We start from the raw sequence: 19057 nt of genomic DNA on the forward strand, positions 1-19057 counted from the left end.
GTGGGTTTAGAGACAGAAAACTCAGCATCCCAGTAATGAAGAACTGGTTTAAATGTGCTCACTTTGTTTCCTTCTCTGTCATATGGGAACAGAATCCCTCCCTCCCAAAGACATAGGCCTGTGGTTCAGAGAAGGTCCTGGGAGGCTATGAGTTCTCCTCTGTTTTTGCTCTCCAATGTCCTTAGTAGGGATTTTAGCTTCTTGTGACACTGTGATGGCCCACAGACATTCGGTTAGACTGAAAACCTCATTAATCCTGTGGTCACGTAAGACAGAAACTGAGGGAAAAGAATCAATACCCAAACCTTGATCTCATTGGCCATCTTGTTACTGGAGTATGACCTAATATAAGACCATGGATGATCTATCCCCCAGCACAGTCCCGATTCTGAATTACATATATATATATATATATATATATATATATATATATATATATATATATAAATAATGAAATGAGGACAAAATGAGGTAGAGACAAACTCTCATTCATAGGAGTTTTCCTGTTCTGAATTTTCATATAGTTACATTTCATGCATGCTCCTAAATTCCAAGCTGTGCCTATATTATCTGTGGACTCAAAAGTGCTCCAAAGCTTCCATAGGCCCCAGGTTGTAAAGCTTTGGAGATGTGCACTTTAGAGGAAAAAGGAGATAAAAGGCTTAGGGGGTTGGGGAGAGGATCATGTGCAGATAAATTCCCTTCTTTCTTTGGGCCCACCCCTCACACACCCATTATTCAGATGAAAAGACAGGTTGGTGTGTTAAGGTCCTTCTCAAGGATCACAATATTCAAAGTTCATTAAGATGTTAATCCTTTCCGCCTTAAATTTCCCCTAAGATAAACTCTGGAGTCACAGCAGTCTTCAAATGACAAGGAGTGGTTTCATATTAAACTACCCCTGTGCTGCCCTACATTAAAACAAAACCGCCAGATAATTATAGGAGATGCTACCGGAAAATCAAGCAGGTCCAAGTACCAAACAAACAAAACAGATCTTCAATCCTAAGATTCAAAGGTTTAAAACAATGTGTAGAGCCAGACCAGTGATCTATACCCAAGTTTCATCTCTTACTGGGATTTTATGCAAAGATGTTCCTCACCTTCTGCCACTATTGCAATCAAGCATGCCTATGAGGATGTGCTTCAGATGAAAGGGTTTCAGAAATTAGACCCTCATTTGGCAGACTGCATATGATGGGGATTTAGAGCAAGGATCAGCACCTTTTTTCTATAAAGACCTAGATAGTAAATATTTTAGGCCTGTGGGCTATATGTAGTCTCTACCTAATTTTATCTTTTTTGTTTGCTTATTTGTTTTTACAATGCTTCAAAAATATAAAAATCATGCTTAGCTTGCAAATGTATGAAAACAATCATAATTTGCCTAACTGTGGTTTAGATTGCAAACTGCAACCAGGCCCCCTGGGTTCAAATATTGGAAATTCCACTTCTAGCTTTTCACCTTTGCTAAGAGATTTAACTTTTCTGTGCCCAGTAAAATGGGGGAGGCTGGGTCATAATAATGCCTGAGCCACCAAGTCTTGTGAGGATTGAATAACAATGCATAGGGAATATTGAGATAGTAATGATATGATTAACAAAGTGCAGGCCTTATTTCTTCTCAATAGGTTTTGGGGATGGTCCAAGCCTTCCTATTTTTCCAGAGTCATTTAGGACCTCCAACACTCTCGTGGAGGATTGTCACTGCAAAATTTAACCAACTGTGCTTTTCTGGTGGCTTATTGTACTCAGGGGAGGGATAAATACTGTGTGCTTAGAGTATTAAAATAGTTTTCATATGGAAAGTGAGATAAAAATAGCTCTTACCTTACAGGGTTGTTTTGCAGAATAAATAGAATGATGAATATGAATTTGCTCATTATAAAGTATAGCTGTAGTTATTACCGCAGAAGATACCTGATTAAAATGACTAATTAGACAAGAGTTTTGGCAGAACCTTTCTCTGGGTGATACCCCTGCTGTAATGTTATTTGAGTATGTTTTGTTGTTCCAACTTCCCTCCTGTTCTTGCTTAGGCCCTGCACTTTCACAGAGTGAGAACCAGTCTGTCTCACTCCTCATCCTCAGGACTGAGCCCAGGAACAAGCCAAAGGATATAGCTGGTTAAATTCACTTTTAGATGAAATAGCTTTATTTTAAAGGTATAATATAAAGATTTGGAATGTATGTGTCTGTGCTTTCTTTTTTAATGACATTTTGAATCACAAAGGGATTCTAATTCAAGATGACCATCAGAATGAACACATACTGAACATCCTATATTGCTGTGGGCAGGTCACTCAGAAAACACACCAAGTCCCAGTTTTGTCCAAATTGAAGAGTCTTTATTTAGCTGACGACTGCTCCCTGCAGGACCTATAACTGTCTCTGCAAGGAACAGCCCCAAGCCTGAGCATTTTAGGATATTTAAAGGCAAAAACTACATCTGGGTTGATGTAGCTATAAGCAAGCAGGTACAGAAGCTGGAGTGGGCAGTTAGTGAAACATCGCAATGCGTACATTGGCATTTCCCACAGGACTTTCCAGGTTGGCATAGCAGCAAGCAAGCAGAAGGAAAGTGGGTCAAAATGACCCTAGTTCAGTACAAGTTAGAGAATGGTTACTAACATCTAGACAATCCATCTCTGACAAGGTACATCACCCAATAAAAATGGAAACCAAAAAGAACAATTTTACATTGTATAAGAATTACTATTTTGTGTTGCCAAGTATGTTATGCTAGGTAACTATTAATGGGTATAGAGTTGGGGCTTTCCCATGGGAGAAGCATTTCTTACATGATTTGGAGTCTGAGGGTAAAATGGAGTCTGTTTAGTTATTGCCCACATAGCCTGGCCCATAACATTCCCCACTGGTTTTACGGAACTAATCGAATCATTGATTAATCATCATTGGCATACAGTTGATTATAGTGAGTACAGAGGACTGTTCACCTTTTGTAGTTCAAAACCATATTAATCATAAGTGGCCGTTGTTATGATTTGAAACCATAAACAAGTATCATGAGATCTAAATCATAGTCTGAGCAAGAGAAAAACATGATTAACATGATTAACATTTTCTGGACACAAACTGTCTTCATTTTATCATTTAACCCAATTATTTATCTATACTGACCATAATTTTCCCTTCTAATGTTAGGGACCTCCTACTGCAATAAGGAAAAAGGACCATGACAGCTCTTGCTGCTTTGAGCTGAGAGGGGGCGATGTGCAGTTAGGCAAGCAGTTTGGAATTCCTTTTTAGAAATTGAGTGAGTCAAAGAGTCCATGGTAAAAATCTGGTTCAGGAAGAACAGGTTGTAAATTTCCCTAGAGGTGGGCACTTCTATGAGAGAAACAAAAAGATATAAGTACTGAAATAAGATTAACACAAAATAACAGTTGTAGCATTTGGAACCTGTCCATGAATATCATGAAAATGATATAAATTAATAATTGTTCACCAGGAGGTGGAATTGCTGAGAAATTGTCCCCATAGCAAGGCCTAACAAAGCCTAATAAGGCCACTTTTAGGGGAATGTAAATTTTTAACATTGTCAGAGTTTTCAGGAATGTAGACATAACATTTACTTAAGTTACTTAATGTCATCTGATTTTTGTAAAATATCTTTATTATTGGCATGGCTTCTATGTTCAGTAGAGATCCCTTTGTTACTAAGGGCTAGATAATTATACTAGCAAACATTGATTAAGTCTACCTGTGTAGGAGCATAGGAAGATCGGTAAGCCTTAAACTGACTTTAAAATGTTATGGCTCTGGCAGTTACTGTTGATAGTTATCAGGAATTTTTGTCTAAAAATCTCTCTTCTATTGTCTCTAGTTTTACTTATTTTGAGGGCTGCTAACACAAGTATACATCTTAAGTTACATTAAAATAACTAATGTTTCTTTTTAAATGCCCAGAATGGCTGTGTTTTGGTTTTAACTGTTTTTTCTAGGTGTTTAAGTTCAAGCTGTTCAAACTGACCTTGCTTCTATCTATTGGTAAGAGTCAGCTCAGTTCCCTTAGGGTATACTCTTGGGGAACTTGTGAGCAGCATTTTAGCTCTGCTAGTGCTATCTGCATTAGGATAGGTCAAAGTCTTGCTGAACATGTGGCTTCCCTTGGAAGCATCAGGGATGTTTCCCCCTTCCAATAACCCTCCTCTTTTGCAGCATGCACACTGATTGGCTTTCTGTTCTCCAGTGATCTCATGATCTTCCTGATTGGGAGGTTGTGTGGCCCAGAGTTGCAAAGCTCTTCCCTTTTTCCTGGGTTTAGGCTGACTTAGAGGGCAAGAGTCAAATATTGGTTTTCTTGGTTCCTTTATTTTAATCTTAATTTTTAAGCTTGGCCTTAAACATCCAGAAAGTCAGTCTTATCAGTGTTAAACTAAGAGTGCTGGGCTTTGACTTTAATGCTTATAACTTTATAGTGAATTTAAATCCCTTTTAATTATTATTTGTCTACATATGGTGGCTTAATATCTCAAATTAATTTAGGTTGTGTGTTCTTGAAGTAATACCTCTGCAAAACATTAGCAGGTGTCAGTTACAAGAAAAATACAAAGTGAAATTAACAACAGTATATATATATATATATATATATATATATATATATATATAAAATATATATATATATATATAAAATATATATATATATATAAGATATATATATATATATATATATATATATATATATATATATATATATAAAATTTGTATATAATTTTGAACCTTGGCTGAGTTAGTTATGCATTATATCCCTTATTTGAAATCACAATAATTTTACTATAAAATCAATCTTTTGAATATAACTTTACATGGAACTTAAGGATCTGCAGATTTGGGTATCTGCAAGGGATCTTGGAACTAAGTCCCCATGGACAATGAGATGACTAGACAGCCCTGTTGGCCGTCCAGGAGAAATGCAGAACACTTGTGACCATAAGCATCACTGCTAGAAACACATTCCATACATATAAGATCCAAATAAAGAATTCTTCAAATATTTTTTTGAGGCTATTGTGAATAGGTTAGTTTTCCTAATTTCTCCTTCATCATTGACGTATAGGAATGCAGTTGATTTATGGGTGTTAATTTTATATTCTGCTACTTTGCTGAATTCATTTTTTGAATTCCAGAAGTTTTCTGGTGGCATTTTTCCCCATATTGTTGGCAAATAAGGATAATTTGAGTTATTTTTTTCCCATTCCTATCCATTTAATTTATTTCTTCAGTCTAATTTCGATGGCTAACATTTCAAGGATGATGTTGAATAAAGTGCTGAAAGAGGGCATCCTTGTCTTGCTCCAGTTTTGAGAGGGAATGATTTCAATTTTTCTCCATTTGGAATGATACTGGCCTTGAGTTTAGTATATATAGCTTTTACAATGTCGAAGTATGTTCCTACTATCCCTAGTTTTTCTAGTGTTTTGAACATGAAAGGGTGCTGTATTTGAATCAATCAAACAAAAGTGGTGAAAGACCTCTACAATGAAAACTGCAGAATACTAAAGAAATAAATTGATCCGAGAAGATGAAAAGATACCCCCTGCTCTTGAATAGACAGAATTAACATCATCAAATGGCCATGCTACCATACAGATTTAATGCAATTCCTATTAAAACCCCAATGACATTATTCATAGAAATAGAAAAAGCAGTAATAAAATTCACTTGGAAAAATAAGAGACCCAGAATAGCCAAAATAATCTTTAGTAAGAAAAGTGAAGCAGGAGGCATCACAATATCAAACTTTAAACTATACTACAGAGCTATAGTAACAAAAATGGCAAGGAATTGGTACCACAACAGATATTTAGACCAGTAGTACAATAGAAGACACAGAGACAAATCCACAGAAATACAGTTATCTCTTACTAGACAAAGTTGCCAAAAACATGCACTAGATAAAGGATAGCCTCTTCAACAAATGGTGCTGGGAAAACTGGAAATTCATATGTAGCAAAATTAAATTAAACTCCTCTCACTCTGCACAAAACTCAACTCAAAGGACTGGATCAAGGACTTAAGCATTAGACCAGAGACCTTGTGCCTAATAGAAGAAAAAGTAGGCCCAAATCTACATCATGTCAGCTTAGGAGCTGACTTCCTTAACAAGAGTCCTAAAGTACAAGAAGTAAACTCAAGAATAAACAAGTAAGATTGAATCAAACTAAAAAGCTTCTTCACAGCAGAGAAAATGATCAAGAACGTGAAGAGAGAGCCTACAGAATGGGAGAAAATCTATGCTATCTGCACCTCAGATAGAGCATTAATCTCCAGGATATATAAAGAACTCAAAAAAATTAACACCCCCGTATAAATATCCCAGTTAATAAATGGGCAAGGAAACTCAACAGACACTTCACAGAAGAAGAAATATGACTATATATACTATATATCAACAAATGTATGAAAAAATGTTCAACATCTCTATCAGTTAGAGAAAGGCAAATTCAAACTACATTGAGATTGCATCTCACTCCAGTCAGAATGGCAATTATCAAGAATACATGTAAGAGTAAATGTTGGTGAGGATGCAGGGGGAAGTGAACATTTATACATTGCTTGTGGGAATACAAATTATTGCAATCACTATGGAAAGCAATACAGAGATTCCTCAGAAAATGCGGAATGGAAACACCATTTGACCCAGTTATCCCACTTCTCAGTTTATACCTAAAGGACTTAAAAACAGCATACTTTGGTGACATAGCCACATCCATGTTTATAGCAGCTCAACTCACAATAGCCAAGTGATGGAAGCAACCTAGGTGTCCTTCAATAGATGAATGGATAAGGAAAATATAATAAATATACACAATGGAATATTACTTGTCCATAAAGAATGAAATGATGGCATTTGCCAGTAAATAGATGGAACTGGAGAATATCATGCTAAGTGAAATAAGCCAATCCCAAAGAACCAAAGGCTGAATGTTCTCTCTGAAATGTGGATGATTATTCACAATAAGGGGGTGAGAGTTAGGGAAAAATAGAAGTACTTTGGATTAGACAAAGAGAAATGAAGGGAAGAGAGGGGGATGGGAATAGAAAAGATAGTAGAATGAATCGGACATTACTATCCTATGTGCATATATGATTACACAACCAATGTAATTCTACACCATGTACAACCAGATAAATGAGAAGTTATTCTGCATATATGTAAAATATGTCAAAATACATTCTACTGTCATATATTAAAAAAAAGAATATTTCAGACCTGTATGAACTTAGAAAGTTAACCATTCACAAGTCCTCTCTGAATGAATTACCAAAGGGTGCACTTCACCAAAGCAAAATTAATATTAAGAACATATAATGATCCTTACTTCAAAACAAAATAACCCTAAAGAAAAAACGGACAATATTCATTAACAGGTAGTCTTGCTCCTAAAAGATGAAATACAAATGACTGGTAAATATATGAAAAGATGCTCAACATCACCAAAAATGGTGGGATAAAAGTTAGAACAAAGAAATGTAATATTTCATTTATAAGAGTAAAAGGTTTATTATAGCAAATATTGATCATGTTGAAAAGGAATTAATAATCACTACTTTGGTACTTCTCAGTACAACTTGATTGAAAAACCGTGTACACTTCATGACTCAGCAATTCCATTTCTGTTTCTACTTTGGAGATTTACTTGAATGTGCCTAAGAGGAAAGCACATGCACGTGCATGACAGGAGTTTGGTGAGAGGCAAAACCAGAAACAAACATCAATATTGGAATAAATACACCTGGCATATCCAGACTATGCAGTACATGCAAAAAATAGGAAAAGATCTGCAGGTACCAACATAGAAAGGCCTCCAAATATGTTGTTAAGTGAGAAAAACATAGTTCACAGAACAAGCAGTATAATAAGATTAAGATAAAAAATTAACCCCACCTATACAAAGTATGCGGGGATTGATTGATGGCTTTAAATTCTAAGTTAAATAAAGATAAGTTTGGATACATTTTAGAAAAGGGACTCACATTTTGAGCAGTGTCAAAGGACATATTTTTTAAAATGAGACTGTATTAATGCCTTTCTTTTGAATTAAAAAATGAAGTATAATACAGCTTCAAGATAGAAAATTGGGAAGTGCAGAAAAGCATAAAGAAATAAATCTTTCTTGCTACTATACGGAGACTACCATGTTTAGCATCTCTGTGTGTCTTTCCAGGCGTTTTTCTATGTACATATAGGTTGAGTTGGAAATATTGCTCTGCAATGGAATATTGTATTTTGGAGTGGAAAATGCACAGTGTTAAAGAGAAGATGTAGAAGAAACAGAAATCTGTGAACTCAGAGTTTCGGGGAACATGTATGGATCACTGACACCTTGTGGAGAAATATAAAAACAATAGGAAGATAATTGCAGAATGTCCACGTTATTGAAACTGGAAGGTTGGATGAGGCTGGGGCACATGGAGTTGGACAGGGTGTTGTGTTAGGGCCAAAGGACACAGACGTGCTCATGTACCCCCTTGTTCATCTTATCGATACTTCTTGAAATAATGAGAGCACAATGAGAAAAAAGTAAATACAAATGGAGAAATCTGCCTCCACCAAAGGGACTTAGCGGTAGAAGGATGAGATCTGGAAAGGAAGAATTGGAATAATAAACATAATGGTACATTCTATGCTCTTCATATGTGGGAATTTTAGGGCAATTTTGGTTTTCTATTTTCCAGGAAAAAAATGTATATTTCAACTGTGGTTTTGCATGTATTCTTATAAAGATATTCATAGCATCCTCTTATAATTTTGTACATTTCATTATCCAAGTGTCAAGCTTTTTAAAAAACTTCTACTGTTATTTATGTCTTATCCTTCTTAATCCTATTTGCTTAGGATATATCTGCTTTATTAATTATGTCAAAGAACAAGCTTTTGGTTTTGCTGATCAAATAACTTCTCAGAAAGGGGGAATCTTTTTCATTAATTGCAGTTTTATCTCACTGTTTCTTTCTTTTGAATTTTTTGGGAGTTTATTTTCTTGCATTTCTATACCTATTAATGAGATTTCATATTTTTTCTTCTTCTCTGCATTGCCTGTGCATTGCCTGGAGGTAGCAGAGCACGTGGTTAATAAAACATAATGAAGATGAATGAGAAAAGGACTTGGCTCATACAAGGGGAGAGACAAGCTGGAGACTTTTTCTAGAAATAAGAAGGAGGTCAGAGAGAGCCCAGGCACCAACCTGTCTTTTAGGTAAATGTCTGAATGAGCTTGTCCTGAGATACCAGCTCTGTGAAGAAGTGTTCACAAGGGACATCAACTGGACCATTGCAATCCACTCTCCACCAGGAAGAGGAAAGTATTTGTTGCTTAAATGCTAAGACTTTTCTGCCTCCAAACTGTCCAGAGGTACCATGTGTTGATTAACTCAATTATCTTAATGTTTTCTGATAATGCTTTTGTATTAAAAGTCAATCATAAATCTCTAAGAGTTGCAAATATAAGAGCCAGAGATTCAAAAATCAAGTTAGTAATTCTGAATATCAAGGGATGTATCCTGCTGGGCACATTTGTAATCCTAGTGACTCTGGAGTCTGCTGCAGAAGGATCACAACTTTGGGCCAGCCTGGGCAACTTATCAAGACCCTATCTCAAAAACAAAATATAAAGGGCTGGGGTTGTAGCAAATAGTACTTGCCTAGTATGCATAGGCCTGGGTTCAATGCCCAGTACTACAAAAGAAAGAAAAGAAAGGGGAAAGGGATAGAGAGATGAGAGAGAGAGAGAGAGAGAGAGAGAGAGAGAGAGAGAGAGAGAGAGAGAGGTGTGTGAGGAGGAGGGATCCTCAGTCAAGTCCAACCTTTTTTCCTTTTAGACCTTGGCTAAATATTAGCCATAGATAGTTTAGTTTAAAAATATCCATTTCTATCCTTCTTCCTGGAATCACTGTGAACATTTCTTCTGCTCTCTTAGTTTAGGAATTTGAGACTCTCCCCCAAGAAAGATACTATAGAGAACCATAATATGAGACCCCAACACTAGGCTATTTCAAATAGGACAGAAAATATTGCTTTCAAAGAGGTGAAATCATCTCACTCACTGTTGCTGTAATAATTTCTCTGGCTTTGAAAATTCCTTTTCCCAAGTGGCTATAAAAATGCCCTTGTTCTAATCTTGCAGCCTCTGGCAGTTCCCAGCCCTGAAGTTTCCTGTCGAGTTTTCCTCTGCCTTGCTACCTGTTTTGTCCATCAGCCTGTTGCTCAATGGGCTGGTTTTTACATTAGTGTGTTTTTATAGCACACAATGGTTTCCTCAGTTACATAACAGTCTGGGTGCCAATAAACTCCCTTCTAGGTAATGTAGAGCATATTCAAGCACAGGAATGATTGCATTTGCATGGCTAAAAATAAGCCCTTGTTTTTAATTTTCCATGAGAATGCTGCCTTGCAGCACAAGAAACCATCTCCTACCTGGTGACCAACTGTGCTAAAGTCATTGCTACGTGCTGGAAATGTGGCATCCAGCTTTTCATTATATAACATAAAGGGGAAGGACTATAGGCAAAACCCTTTATGTCCTTATTTGTTCATAGTGTTTTAAAAACCAGACTATATCGAATATACTTTAACTGAGTAACAAATCCCACTGTAGCCAATCTAAGTGGAAAGAGTGTTCTCATCGTTATCACAATACCTAGGATTATTTCATTTAATCCTCATAGCAGCAATATAAAGAAGGTAATATTATACCCACAAAAGGAAGCCCATCACTTATATTTCTCCCCAGATGTCATGTGCTCACTATTCTACACCAGCTTCATTTATGTTGGAGTTTGCTTCTCTTCCACAGGTTTTTGACTGTTAAGGTTTCTCGCCATAGCTGCAAACATAATTAAGCCCAAGGACATTTATAAACCACCAATACCTACATTGTTTTTCTTACTATTGTTGGATAAAAAACAAATTCCTTTCAAGATGAAATCTTATAGGTCTTTCTTATGTATTTTAAGTGCTGTAATATAGCTATGGGGCCAAACCAAAAATAAAGAAGAACTTTCCTTCAAATGATATGATCATAAAAGTTCAGGAAAAAAAGTTTCTTTTTAAAGAAAATGAGTTAAGGATAGCAATCATTATGGGCGAGGGCATTTGGATCAGAAAGATCTAGTTTGAAGTAATAATTCAATGAATGTGAACTATTAGAGAAGGCCAATCTTTTCCAATCTTTTTTTTTTGGGGGGGGGATGGGACATTCCAAGCCTCCTGTGCATGCCTGGAAATGTGAATAGTACTGAGCCCTGTAGATACAGGTTTTATCCTGTACACACACAGACCTATGATGAAGTTTATTACTTACACCCAGTGAGAAATCAGTGATAATAATTAACAATAAAATAGAATAATTATAGCAGCATATTGTAATAAAAATTGTTTAAAACTTATGAATTATTTATTTATGAAAATTTCCATTTAATATTGTTGGATCCCTGTTGACCATGGTTAACTGAAACCACAAAAAAATGATCACTGCATTTTCACATTAGCCTCTATCATTCAAATATGTCCCATGTATCTTTCATCAGTCTCCAATAATTAATGAGCTACATAGTCACATAAAATGAAGGTGATATTTAGAACATCAGGGGGCAAGACACAGACTGCATCTCAGTCTCTAATGGAGAAGGAAAAGAGAAGTAACAGGTACTAAACCCCTACAGTGTACCTATTATTATTGCCAGAAATTTAAAATGCACATTCTAGGTGAATCCTTTCAACATTCTTAGAAGGTAGTTGATATTCTTAGAAGGTAGTTGATACTTAAAGAAATATTTATATCATGGGAGAATTCTTTGTGTTTCTTTTACTGGTGACTGAAACCCAGAGCGCTGGAACACTGAGCTACATCACCCTCTCTTTTTCATTTATTTATTTTTAAAATAAGGGTCTCATTAAGTTGCCTAGGCTGGCCTTGAACTCCTGATCTCCTGCTTTAGGCTCCTGAGTCACTAGGATTACAGATCTGCACCATCATGCCAGCTAATGGGTAGAGCAAATTACATGTAGGTACTGAAGGCAGCCTTAAAGATCCCTGCTTCTCAAAAGTGTGGTCCACACAACAGTATGGCTGGCATCTCCTGGGAGCCTATTAGAAATGCAGCTTCTCAACTCTAACTCTGGTCCTACTGAATTGGAATCTGCATCTTAAATTTGGGAAATGCTGTTATAGAAGAGACTTCAGCACCCATCTGCCCTGACTCTCTCATTTTATCAGTGAGAAAATACACCCAAAATGCACAATGGCTTTATGAGCAAATAAACATGAACTTACTAAAGTATAAAATAACAAACTCATCATTTCAAGGCTTTAAATCTGTTTTTTTAAAAAATGGAAGAGTTTCCAAAGCAACAGAGCCAATAAGAAGTACATGTTAACAATATGAGAATCTAAAGGTCAGGAGGCTGAGGAAGGATATTTTCATCAGAAGTATCAGTGCCTTTCAAGATACAAAGCGGAACTGGGAATTATTGAAACTCAAAATGAGTCACCCAAAAGGAATACATTGATACTTAGCAGATTGAACACTTAATATGATTTGCATTACTCATTTAATACCCACAATGGCTCTGGGAATCACTACTATTATTGTTGTCATTATTTCTGTTTTAGCAATTAGGATATTGAATAGTTCAAAGTCACAGAACTGGAAGGTTGTGGAGTTGGGACTGAAACCCTGGTCTTCTTCTCCTAGGGCTGTGTACATCATCATGTGTCATTCTGTCTCATTATATGATACACCACTGTCAGAAAATATAGGGGTATATTTCAGAAGAGTATCCACTTACAAGGGACTTTTCAGTAACCCTTCACTGCCAGAGAGTATGAATGGCAGAGGACAAAGGAGAGAGTTGCTTCTGAAGGCTGTCCAGGATGGCCTTTGTCTCATCTCATGCTGCTAGTTCAAGGTGAGGAAGACTTGTGAACATTGTCACTTTGTAAGACTTGTGAACACTGTCACTTCAAATAAGATAAAACTTATTTTTTTTAAAAAAAAATCACCTTAACCCACGAAATATATAGGGCACATATTTAAAAATTAATAGAAGTAAACTTTTGGCCAAAGAGAAAATAAAAAGAATAGATTCATCTTCCTACAATCTCATAATTCCATGCAATGACAATGGCTCTCAGACTCAATTAAACTTTAAACACTATAGAAATATATTTAAAAGTATCAATTTTACTTCTTATCTTTTTTTTAAAGTAATATGTGTTCATGTTGGAAAATTTAGATGAAGAGAAAATTACACAGAAAAGAAAGAAATCATTTATAATGCATGTAATCCCCAGAAACCAGCAGTAGGTTGTCATATTTCTCTCTGACCTTGCTTGTATATTGTTTAATTTTGGCATATTTTATTTTGTGGAAATATTAGATGTAAAATTTTGGACCTAGTTTCTCCTTTAGCTTTATATTTTTTTACTTTTACCTTTTATTTTAAATTCTGCATCATAACTCACCTAAAAACTAGTTAAGTATCTATTGAGCATATATATGGTAACTTAACTGATTCTTAACTCATTAATGAAATTTTAGATTGTTTCTGATTCTTCCAATTATTGCAAAATAATTCAGTGATTTTTTTTGTGTGTTAAATAGATTTGATTATATATCCGTTTATTTGGATGGCCATTTTTTTGAAATGATATGGTTATTTGCTGTATTTTGATGAATAACTTTCTAAAGACATTATTGATTTGGAAGCTTCAGGTACTATGCTCTCTCTAAAATTTTACCATAACTTTATCCAAATTACACTTTTATCAAGATTAATTAACATGTAGAGCCATTCATTACTGTTGTTTCTCTATTATTCAGCTCTGTATGAAGGTATAGTGGTTGACAGGCAGCAGATTGGAATTGTTATTTGTGAATTAGGAGCAAGACCTTAGATGTTTGGTCCTGAATAAAATAGGAATGTGTTTCTTTTGCATTCATTGGTAGTATTAATTCCCATTAACCTGTGTATTAAAACTTTCCTAATTTAGTAGTAAGAAAAGTCTGACACACGTATGTATACAAACTATTTTAGAAACTTGTAATAAAAATTCCATAGAGCCCTTGTTTTATATATTGCTTTTATCTAAATTTTATTAGATTCTAAAAAGTTTTTTTAATTCCTCCCAAATAAGGGTTAAATGAGAAATATGCTTTCAAAGTCATTTGCCTTTAGCCTCCTAGTTTTTGCCACTACTTATTTGTGCTTTGCAACTAATTTTAAAAATGATATAAAGAATGCAAGTATACTGTATAAAACAAAGATAAGCATGAATAAGAAGAGAAGCAATAATATATATTAATATTAAAATTCAGAAATAAACACTAAAATTATGATATACAAATTACAAATATTTTATGAGTCTCTAATCATGTGTTGATTTTTAAGTATAACCATTTTATATTTTAACAGCTTTCTTCATTTCAGAGTATGTACATAACAATATGCACATAAGTATTTTTTGTAACATAATGAATCATGTACCATAATTCATTTTTCACTATTTATTGGTATACCTACAAAATGTGCATTTGATCTACTTACAACTTTATTCATAAATTTTTGTTATATCTGAATTACTTGCTTGAACAAAATTCCTTACAACATAAATAATATATAAAAGAGGAAACCTAGCTTCAAAATATCAGCAATATTAAAAATCCAAAATCTGTTCATCATAGAAATTTAGTAAACATAATTAAAAATTAAAAACTATAATAATAATTCTATCACATTCATGTATCCATATGTGAGTTTATTTTTCCATAACTTTACCTTGCATAGTCATTTAGCTATGTGCAAATGTGATTAATATAATTTCTTATACATCTGCCTATATATTTCATCCATATATCTGTATATATCTACTCACACAAATCTATTTTTCAAATATTTGCTACATAGTGGATAATTGTAAATACTTATTGAATTGATAAATAAATGAATAAAAATAGGACGATTTTGTAGATGCCAGATTCTTACCTACTATTTCTGTTTAAAACAAAATATCCTTAGCATCTATTCATGTTACTAATTTTCACCCACAAAATTTCAATAATGATTTAATAGAATGTATGATTTATAATTTGAACCATTTTGGAAATAAAATAAAAGCATAATTAAATCAAAACATGCCAGAGCTTAAATCACTGGAAAAATTTAGAGCATTAATTATATTCATTATAAAATAAAAGGAATTAAAATAATTGGAATCAGTGCTCTCTACAAGAAGTCATGGAATGCATATTCAAATAAATATATGGAAAAAGCAAGGAATTTATAGCATCATAGACTTTAATAAATTGGAAAACTAATTTAGAATATATATAGACAAGATCTGGATCTTTGAAAACCAAAACAAAGCAATCAAATCAAAATATGAATTGGAGAAGAACACAAACATTTTACATTCTGGGTTCTAACAACAACAAAAAACTAAAACACAAATATGTAACACTAGTAAGGTGACTATAATCCTAGATGCAAATCGGATCACAAAATCATAAAAGACTATTACATGGAAATCTGTGCAGATGTACTCGATGATTTTCATGAAGCATATGGTCTTCAAGGATATTTATTATGGGCTGAATTTTATTTATGAGGAAGAAGATTTGAATAGACCAATGACCTTGAAAAATTGAAAAATTCATCATAGAACTATTTCAAAAAGCCAGGTATAGATAGTTTTCTTAGTATGATGTTTCAACTCTTCAAAGAAGGAATGATTTCCCTGCTACCTGGACTCCTACAGAGAATATATAAATAAGCATTATCATTTCATGAAGCTAACACCAGCCTCATAAGGAAATCTGACAAAGATAACCCAAGGAAGAAAACCACAGGCCAGTTTAATGTATGAACATAAACACAGAAACTAAAGGTAAAGGCCATTTCTTGGCCTCGGACACTAAATTAAAAAAAAAATACATGATGACCAATTACATTTTTCTATATGATTTAAAAGAGGGCTCTATGAAATCTATTCAAGACAGGTTATGCCTTAGAATCATGATTATTTCAAATTATTCTGGGAATAATTGTGGTGCTTAGACATTGAGAAATCCTAAATTTGACTGGAAACTTTTTTTAATGTAATGCCACGAAATGTTGAGATCCCACTTTAAGAAGTAGAGTGTTTGGACAAGTTCATGGAGTTCAAGCCAATGTATCTCAATGTGGTGTGAAGTCATCTGTCATACATGTATGCCTTATGTTGCTCATCATATCGTCTGTTTTAATACCAGTGGGGGATATTAGTGGCATGTCATTGAGAGAAGATATTTTAAGCTTCAGTTAAGGTTGATGAAAAACAATATTGAGGGAAAATTTTGGTTCTTATAATGGTCCAAAATTTCTTCTAGAGTAACCCTCCTTCAGGGTTATCTAGCCAAGATAACAATGATGAATTCTGGGCAAAATATTTTTTAAAAAATTATTTAAAGACACTAGAGGATGACAAAAAGTTGACAGAAATTAGAAGGGACTGAACTCTTGAAATTAGTGGAACATTCTAACTGGATGTGGCTGTTTTCACCTGAGAGTTCTTCTCAGTTCATGTGGACATCTCAAACAGCATAATTAATTTGAGATGTCAAAAGAGGAAGTTTAGGGATGCCTCATTACCTGAAAAGAAGAAGAGAATCCTAGGAAGGAGAGGCTCTCAGGGAAAGCCCCCAAATGACCAACTAGACACCTCTAAGCCCTGGCTTATCCTGAATAGCACAAGTAGAGGGGAGACTCTGAGGGTCTCAGAAGCAACAACAGCTGGCAACTAAAAGAATTGAGCAGAAATTCGACCTACTGCCTATCATGGAAGAGGCCATTTGGAGTTTGTGCCTTGTCAAAATTGAAGAGCTTATTAAGGTACCCAGGGTTTCCATACGTCTGTCTTGTCCTAGCAAAATGAACACCAAGACACTAGTTTGTCTGCTAGAGAAATAACCAATACTTTATGGAGAAAGATATAAAACTTAAAATCTCTATAAACATATCATCTACAATGTCTACTACTAATATGAATTTACTAGGTATGATAAAATACAAGAAACTGTAGATTTATCATCAAAAGATGAAATAGTCAACACAAATTTACCTAAAATGACCCAAATGTTGGAATCAGATGACCAGGACCTTAAAGCCAATATTTTAAATATACTGATGGATTTGAATGAGACTGAATTGAATCTATATATCAACACTGAGAGACCATACTGTATATTACAATCCATATGCATGATAAATCTTCCAATTTAATTAGGTATGAGCTCATGGCTTTCAATGGAATCATAAAGAAACATATTATCTGGATGTGGTGATGCATACTTGTAATCCCAGGTACCCAAGAGGCTAAGGCAGGAGGATCAAGGCCAGCCTCAGCATCTTAGTAAGACCCTGTCTCAAAATTCAAAAAGCCTGGGGATGTAATTCAGTGGCCAAGAACTCCTGGGTTCAATCCCCAGTATGAGACAGAGGGAGGGAGGGAGGGAGAGAGAGAGAGAGAGAGAGAGAGAGAGAGAGAGAGAGAGAGAGAGAGAGAGAGAGACAGGAGAAGAAAGAAAGGGAAGGGAAGGGAGGAAGGAAGGAAGAAAGGAAGGAAGGAAACATTTTTATGTACATGTAAACAATGAGCATACATACATATGTATAAATTCCCAAGCACTGCAATGGTACACAGAAACAACAGGCACATGTAGCACACTGAACCTTCATTCCTAAATATTATTCTCTGGAATAAGTTACTGAGATGAGTTGGAAAATAGGCTAATTCCAGAGCTAGGAAAGAAGTATGCATAAGGAGCCTGAAATGTCATATTGTGATAAAAAAAATGTTAGGATGAAACTTGTACAAGTTTATAGAGACTTGCTTGAAAAGGTCCCCACTTCCCAGATCTGGTAATTTGAGCATCCAAACAAGTATGTATAGCAATGTATCATAATTCATTCAATTAAATAAAAATCCGTGAGTCCACTCAGATACTGAGGAAGGAAAACTCTTTCTATGGTGAAAATGGTGAAAGGAAGAGTTATCTCTGCAGAAGAGGTTGGCAGGGAAGAGGAAGAGGTGAACAGCCTGGACTGAAGGAAATTATCTGTATCTTGTGTGTATAAGAATGACTAATTAATACTGAAGGAATGATGAAGTTAGTAATTATATGTGATGTAGAGTATAATGGATGAAGACGTGATAATGAACAAAGAAATTTCTCATTTATCACAAAGAAAAAATTTAGTAAATTTTTCCTTTACTCAGTGATAGAGTGGTTGCCTAGCATGGGTTCAATCCCAGTACCTTCTCCTCAAAATTAGTAATTTTACATTGGGGTAATCTGGAAAATACTTGTTAACATCATCAATACTTGGACAAGCTATATTATGTACCTCTTGATATGATGTACCAATGAGGATACAACATAATTTCTATAAAAAATAAACTATGAGTTCAGTCATGATGAAACACCAGACAAATCCAAATTGAAGGACTTATATAAAATAACTCACCTGGGTTCTTAAAAATTCACTCACAAAAGACAAAGATAGACTGAGAAAATGTTCCAGATAAAAGGAGACTTATATGAGAGACCCAACAGCTAAATGCAATTTGTGACCTTGGATTGGATGCTGGATTTGGGGGGCAAAAAGCTATAAAGGACACGATTGTGTCTTTCCTTCCTTTCTTTCTTCCTTCCTTTTTCCCTCCCTCCCTCCCTTCCATTCTTCTTTTCTCCTTTATTACTTCCTTCCACAACCCTCTCTCTCTTTCTTATACTGGGGATTGAACCCAGGGGTGCTTGACCACTGAACTACATTCCAGGCTTTTAAAATTTTGAGATAGGGTCTTACTAAGGTACTGAGGCTGGCCTTGATCCTCCTGCCTCAATAAAATCACCAGGTGAACTTTGTATTAGATAATAACATTACATCATTATTAAAGTTCTTGTTTATTATTATTTAATATTATTTAAAGTTTATCTAAAGATAAATGTATTCTAATAATATAAATTATTTTTCCTTTGGAGTTACATGATA

The sequence above is a fragment of the Spermophilus citellus genome, assembly GCF_964194105.1.
Source record: "Spermophilus citellus genome assembly, chromosome: 4".
Lineage (NCBI taxonomy): Eukaryota > Metazoa > Chordata > Mammalia > Rodentia > Sciuridae > Spermophilus > Spermophilus citellus.